Source organism: Cervus canadensis, chromosome 21 (genome assembly GCF_019320065.1).
Source record: "Cervus canadensis isolate Bull #8, Minnesota chromosome 21, ASM1932006v1, whole genome shotgun sequence".
NCBI classification, from domain to species: domain Eukaryota; kingdom Metazoa; phylum Chordata; class Mammalia; order Artiodactyla; family Cervidae; genus Cervus; species Cervus canadensis.
In genome coordinates, this window is record NC_057406.1 from 25,464,435 (window position 1) to 25,471,888 (window position 7,454).

At 40.4% G+C, this 7,454-nt stretch overlaps 1 non-coding gene across 1 annotated transcript; it reads right to left on the reverse strand.

The window, feature by feature from the left end:
• Positions 1-247: 247 nt before the first annotated feature.
• On the reverse strand, positions 248-320 carry TRNAR-UCU. Its single transcript has one exon. It is a non-coding gene; the product is annotated as a tRNA-Arg (tRNA).
• Between the last annotated feature and the right edge of the window lie 7,134 nt (positions 321-7,454).

A 7,454-nucleotide genomic window follows, 5' to 3' on the forward strand; every position in this document is an offset into this window, starting at 1 on the left:
AGGAAATATATTCTAGAAGAATTATCAAGGGGTGAACTGTCTATGTGGGCCTTGTATTCAAGGTGAATGTGAATGACAATAGAGTTAAGTACAATGCATGCAACATGATTTGTGATTGTCAAGCAAAGTTTAGTTTTTTGGATGCCAGAATGTAAGTTGTCATTTCTTCTGATTAATTTTAATGGTTAAGAGTTAGAATAGGACTTTGTTGGGGGGCGGGCACACCACATGGTTTGTGGGATCACAATTTCCTGACCAGGGATCGAACCTGGGCCCCCTGCAGTAGAAGTGCAGAGTCCAAACCACTGGACTATTAGGAAAGTCCCAGGATTGATTTTAACTGTAGCTGAGAGTATAAAACTCTGAGATGGACTGTTAAACTCCTGGATGAAATTCCAATATTGGAAGCTATTTCTTTGTGATCAGGCATTGTCTTCTATTGGGAGAAAATTCTTCTGGAGGAATAATACTGGCAACCAGCATCTGTCTTTCATCAGTTTCCCTTCTTATCAGGAACACTGCCCTGGGAGCAGAGTCCTGTGACTGTATGCCATGGCTAGTTTTGGTAGTGGATGGAAAGATTAAGGAAGGTTGGAGAATAGCCCATAGGGCAAGTGTGTTGAGACCTGCAATGAGTATTGTAGAAAACAAGGGGATGGATCAAGACTGAGAAATCTGACATACATACTAGACATACCTACTCGACATACCTACTCACCACTTGTTTGAGGCTGGCTGCCCCTGAGTAAAGCCACTTGCAGAGCAGATACAACAATGTATGCTCCAAAGATTCCATGCTGGGAATTCCCTTATTCTTGATCTGTTTATCTTCTTCTCTACCTTGAGCTGTCCTATTCAGTTAAGAATATGAACGTTGAGTTTTAAATCATTTTAGAATTTGCCGTGAGATGAGAAGGAAAAAAAAGGCGCAGTCATTAAGCTGCATTCTAGAACAACATCATATACTTTTTTTTTAATTGGCCAAACTATTTCATCACACGGCAGAACAACATCAACACCTTTCAATAATATTATTCTAGGGAGGTTAAAAGACACCTGTTCTGGACTTCCCTGGTGGTCCAGTGGTTAACAATTTGCCTGCTAATGCAGGGGACACGGGTTCCCCTGGTCTGGGAAGATTTCCCATGCTGAGGGGCCACTGAGCCCCATACACCACAACTACTAAAGCCCGCATGCCGTAGAGCCTGTGCTCCGCAACAAGAGAAGCCACCGCAATGAGAAGGCCAAGCATCACAGTTAGAGAGTAGGCTCTGCTCACCACAACCAGAGAAAGCCTGTGCGCAACAGTGAAGACCCAGTGCAGCCAAAAATAAATTAGCCAATGAGTTTTTTTAAAAAAAAGACACGTGTTCCCTCCTTGCTAAAAAATTTCAGTTTCAAAATTGCACTAGCTGGTCAATGAGATGTCTTAACCCCTCAAACTTTTTCATTTCCCTTCATACTGGAAGGAAGACTGCATCCAGTATTTGTGTACAATGCATGCACTCAGGCCAGATGGTCATCCATGTACACAGACAGAGTCAAAGAGTCTATTGAGTGCTCAGTGGCTCAGACATATCAGATTCTTTGTAACCCTATGGATTGTAGCCTGCCAGGCTCCTCTGTCTATGGGATTTTCCAGGCAAGAATCCTGGCTGGGTTGCCATTTCTTCCTCCAGGGTATCTTCCTGACCCAGGGATCGAACCTGAGTCTCCTGCATTGACAGGCAGATTCTTTACCACTGCACCATCTGGAAAGCCTAAAAGTTCAGATATTTTGGAGGAAGAGTTAAGATCATCATGTACTTTGGTTTGATGTGGTTGATAATTTTGAGCAGTAAGCTATGACTCAGGCATCTGAAAAAGAAGATTGCTTGGGGAGATGCACTTGTCAATTGAACTCTTAATACAAGTTTGAGGGCTACCAAAATATCCCTTTTGCAGTAATTTAAAATTGTTGAAAACAAAAATCTTTAAGAGCCTTTGCAGTTCTAGAGTTTGTATCAAATCAGAAGATATCACTGTAGTGATAATTCAGTTGTTATCAACCGACATGGCCACTGGATGTCCCCACTCTTCCTCAAATGCAGTTGAGGCATCACTTAACTGGCAGTTATAAAAGCAATGCATTTTGCAGGGAACCTGTAGAAAGATCCTACAAGAGTTCTGGTGTGCTTAGCAGTATTGCTTGCCCCTGGCAGCAGCAGGATGGACTAGAAATGGGAGACTTAGAGACTGGGTTCAGTGGGGAAAATTCTTGGGTTCATGTCACTCTGTGTCATTGCATATTTACTGCTGTAATCCTCTACAGGGCCAGTTTTTCCAGAAAGTTCTAAAAAGGAAGTAACTGAGGATATGGCTATTATAATTCCTGCAGGGGAAATAAGTATGAGCTGGAAAGGGTAAGAATATGGGAGCATGCCAACGGTGCAGAACATGTGGAGACTTTCCTCACCAGAGGGGAAAATATAAAGTACATGGGATTCTTTAGCAAGATAGAAGCTCTGAATTTTGGTCACTCAGTTTTTTTTTTTTTCCTCATCCGTGTACCTAAGTTGGTAATAGTTGTAGGACAACTGGTCTGACATTGGACTGAGAGTTAAGAGACCAGAATTTGAATCTTATTTCAATTTCTTACTTGCTCTGTGACATTAGACACATATGCTTTGCTTTTCTAAACCTCAGGCTCTTGTTTGTAAGATGGGTATCACAGTCCTGTCCTCAGATTTGTTGAGAAACTCAAGTGATATTTTATATATATGAAAGAACCAAGGACACAGTGGTTAGAGAATAAATGTCAAATATATTAGTAATTTAGGAAGCAATTAAAAGCTAAAAAAAAAAAATTAAACTTCCAGAGATCTTTGGTCTAGTTAAAATGGAAAATAGATGGATTTAGTTTTACTTACAATATATTTTATTATCTACTCAGAGGTGATGAAAATATATTTAACCATATCAACTCCCTCTTTGCAACTGTCAAGATCAATGCACAGCTCCTGAAGTCTTCACCAAAACAAAAACAGAAACAAAACACAACAAAACCTAGGAAAGTGGAACAGTCTTACAAGAAAGGTGCTACAGATACTTAGTCCTTAGGGTTTATAGAGGGACTCTTTGTGACCCCATGGACTGTGGCCCTCCAGGCTCCTCTGTCTATGGGATTTCCCAGGCAAGAGTACTAGAGTATGTTGCTATGCCCTCTTCCAGGGATTCCTGACCCAGGGATCAAACCCCAGACTCCTGTATTGCAGGCAGATTTTTTTTTTTTTTTAAACCATCTGAGCCACTAGGGAAATCCCTTACAGAGGGAAGGAGAGTACAAATGAACTGTGTTCCTTTACTGATGAGAAACTAATGCACAGTTCAGTTCAGTTCAGTCGCTCAGTTGTGTCTGACTTTTTGCGACTCCATGAACGCAGCACACCAGGCCTCCCTGTCCATCACCATCTCCCAGAGTTTACTCAAACTCACACCCATTGAGTCGGTGATGCCATCCAACCATCTCATCTTCTGTCTCCCCTTCTCCTCCTGCCCTCAATCTTTCCCAGCATCAGGGTCTTTTCAAATGAGTCAGCTCTTCCCATCAGGTGGCCAAAGTTTTGGAGTTTCAGCTTCAACATCAGTCCTTCCAAGGAATATTCAGGACTAATTTCCTTTAGGATGGCCTGGTTGGATCTCCTTGCAGTCCAAAGGACTCTCAAGAGTCTTCTCGAACACCACAGTTCAAAAGCATCAGTCCTTCAGTGCTCACATTTCTTTATAGTCCAACTCTCACATCCATACATGACCACTGGAAAAACCATAGCCTTGACTAAACGGACCTTTGTTGACAAAGGAATGTCTCTAATTTTTAATATGCTGTCCAGGTTGGTCAAAACTTTTCTTCCAAGGAGTAAGCGTCTTTTAATTTCATGGCTGCAGTCCATGAAATTTATTTTGGAGTCCCCCAAAATAAAGTCTGCCACTGTTTCCACTGTTTCTCCATCTATTTGCCATGAAGTGATGGGACCAGATGCCATGATCTTAGTTTTCTCAATGTTGAGCTTTAAGCTAACATTTTCACTCTCTTTTTTCACTTTCATTAAGAGGCTCTTCAGTTCTTCTCTTTCTACCATAAGGGTGGTGTCATCTGCATATCTGAGGTTATTGATATTTCTCCCAACAATCTTGATTCCAGCTTGTGCTTCATCCAGCCCAGCACTTCTCATGATGTACTCTGCATCTCATGATGTACAGCCTTGATGTACTCCTTTTCCTGTTTGGAACCAGTCTATTGTTCAATGTCCAGTTCTAACTCTTGCTTCTTGACCTGCATACAGATCTCTCAAGAGGCAAGTCAGGTGGTCTGGTCTTCCCATCTCTTTCAGAATTTTCCACAGTGTGTTTTGATCCACACAATCAAAGGCTTTGGCATAGTCAATTAAGCAGAAATAGATGTTTTTCAAAAACTCTTGCTTTTTCCATGATCCAGAGGATGTTGGCAATTTGATCTCTGGTTCCTCTGCCTTTTCTAAATCCAGCTTGAATGTCTGGAAGTTCACGGTTCACATACTGTTGAAGCCTGGCTTGGAGAATTTTGAGTATCACTTTGCTAGCATGTGAGATGAGTGCAAATGTGTGGTAGTTTGAGTATTCTTTGGCATTGCCTTTCTTTGGAATTGGAATGAAAACTGACCTTTTCCAGTCCTGTGGCCACTACTGAGTTTTCCAAATTTGCTGACATATTGAGGGCAGCACTTTCACAGCACCATCTTTAAGGATTTGAAATAGTTCAACTGGAATTCCATCACTTCCACTAGCTTTGGTCATAGTGATGCTACCTAAGGCCCACTTGACTTCACATTCCAGGATGTCTGGCTCCAGGTGAGTGATCACATCATCATGATTATCTGGGTCATGAAGATCTTTTTTGTATAGTTCTTCTGTGCATTCTTACCACCTCTTCTTAATATTTTCTGCTTCTGTTAGGTCCATACATTTTCTGTCCTTTATTGAGCCCATTTTTGCGTGAATTTTTCCCTTGGTATCTCTAATTTTCTTGAAGAGATCTCTAGTCTTTCCCATTCTATTGTTTCTCTCTATTTCTTTGCATTGATCACTGATGAAAGCTTTCTTATCTCTCCTTGCTATTCTTTGGAACTCTGCATTCAAATGGGTATAACTTTCCTTTTCTCCTTTGCTTTTTTCTTCTCTTCTTTTCACAGCTATTTGTAAGGCCTCCTCAGACAGCCATTTCGCTTTTTTGCATTTCTTTTTCTTGGGGATAGTCTTGATCCTTGTCTCCTACACAATGTCACGAACCTCTGTCCATAGTTCATAAGGCACTCTGTCTATCAGATATAGTACCTTAAATCTATTTCTCACTGCCACTGTTAGGGATTTGGTTTAGGTCACACCTGAATGGTCTAGTGGTTTTCCCTACTTTCTTCAGTTTAAGTCTGAATTTGGCAATAAGGAGTTTATGATCTGAGCCACAGTCAGCTCCTGGTCTTGTTTTTGCTGACTGCATAGAGCTTCTCCATCTTTGGCTGAAAAGAATATAATCAATCTGATTTTGGTGTTGACCATCTGGTGATGTCCATGTGTAGTCTTCTCTTGTGTTGTTGGAAGAGGGTGTTTGCTATGACCAGTGTGTTCTCTTGGCAAAACTCTATTAGCCTTTGCCCTGCTTCATTCTGTACTCCAAGGTCAAATTTGCCTGTTACTCTAGGTGTTTCTTGACTTCTTACTTTTGCATTCCAGTCTTCATAGAACTGTTCAACTTCAGCTTCTTCAGCATTACTGGTCAGGGCATAGACTTGCATTGCCATGATATTGAATTGTTTGCCTTACAAAGCTGAGGAAAGTTTGCACCATCAACCCCATGGCTGTGCAGAAATCAAATACAGGACAAAGTGCCAAAGAAGTAACATCACTGGTTCTGGAACCTCTGTCTGAAACATTCATAAAATATGGAAAACAGGACTCTCCTCAGTCTCCAACAGTTTCCATCAAGCTCCCAAATGGAGTCTCGTATCTCTAATTCCATGCTACCAGGAGACTTTTATTTTCACTTAGGGAAAATAAAACAAAACAGAACAAAAAAACTTGCAGGTAACTAAAGAGCAGTCATGGCACATGATTCCTGCTGGGCAAATGATATTGGTGCTCATCTGCTGGGAGAAGTGCATGCACACTTCTGAGCATTAACTACCAATCTGCCAATTAGTGTTTCTGCAAGGAGGAGGCTGACTCCCTTTTTTTTATGTAGCCTATGCAATAACACCAATGTTTCTATGCAGTTTATAGTATTATCATTTTATTTTGAATAGGTAGAGAGGTTATTTTTATTTTATTTTAAATTTAATTTTTATTTTATATTAAAGTATATTTGGTTTACAATGCTGTCTTAGTTTCAGGTGTACATCAAAGTGATTCAGTTATATATATATATATATTCTGTCTCCATTCTGTTCCATATTTTTTCCCCATACAGGTTATTACAGAATATTGAGTACAGTTCCCTGTGCTATACAGTAGGTCCTTGTTGATTATCTGTTTTATATATAGTAGTGTGTCTCTGTTAATCCCAAACTCCTAATTTATCCTTCCCCTACCCATGTCTTTCCCCATTGTGGTTTAGTATTTCTGACATTGGTGTTGGTTCAGAGACAGTCCTGTTATGAATGACTGAGTAAGATTCAGAAGTTTTTATGAGCTTTGTCTTGGTGGAGAGTGATTCTAAACTGCTGAGAGGTTTGATGGTACAGGAGTTGTGTTGATGAAGAAGTTATCTAATCAGGGTCTATGGCCAAGACTCAACTCTTGTCCGTTGGCTTCGCCTAGCTCATTGAAAGCCTTTATTGACCTTATTTTGTAAACATAAATTCACCCACAATGTAACCTTGCAAGATGCTGAATGCAGCAAATTACAGGTTATGCTATCTTTAAGATCTCTAGATCTAAGACGCAGATATGAGTCAAGCAAGAATTGGAGTATCACTTATGTTTTCCTTCTTCAGAAACTATTACTATATCTTCATTGTAAGTTAGGCATTTTATTCATTCCAGAAATTCCAATTAAAAAAATATTGTCCATTTGGATCCAAATAACACCCTTGATATGAGTAGTTTCAGTTTTGATAATAAGTTTGACTTTATCTAGACTATTTCCCCATGTTCCCATGTTGCCCAACTGTTTATAGTTTGGAAAAACATTAAATAAATAAGGAAAGAGTAAGAGTAAAACTGCCAAGCAAAGTTGACTCTTCTGTCTGACAGCTGAACAGTCTCCTAATTAGCTCTAACTTGCTGAGCTAGCCAGTCACAGAAATCTACATGGAACTGACTCTTTGGAAAAGACTCTGAGGCTGGGAAAGGTTGAAGGTAGGAGGAGAAGGGGGTAGCAGAGGATGAGATGGTTGGATGGCATCATCAACTCAATGGGGCATGAGTTTGAGCAAACTCTGGGA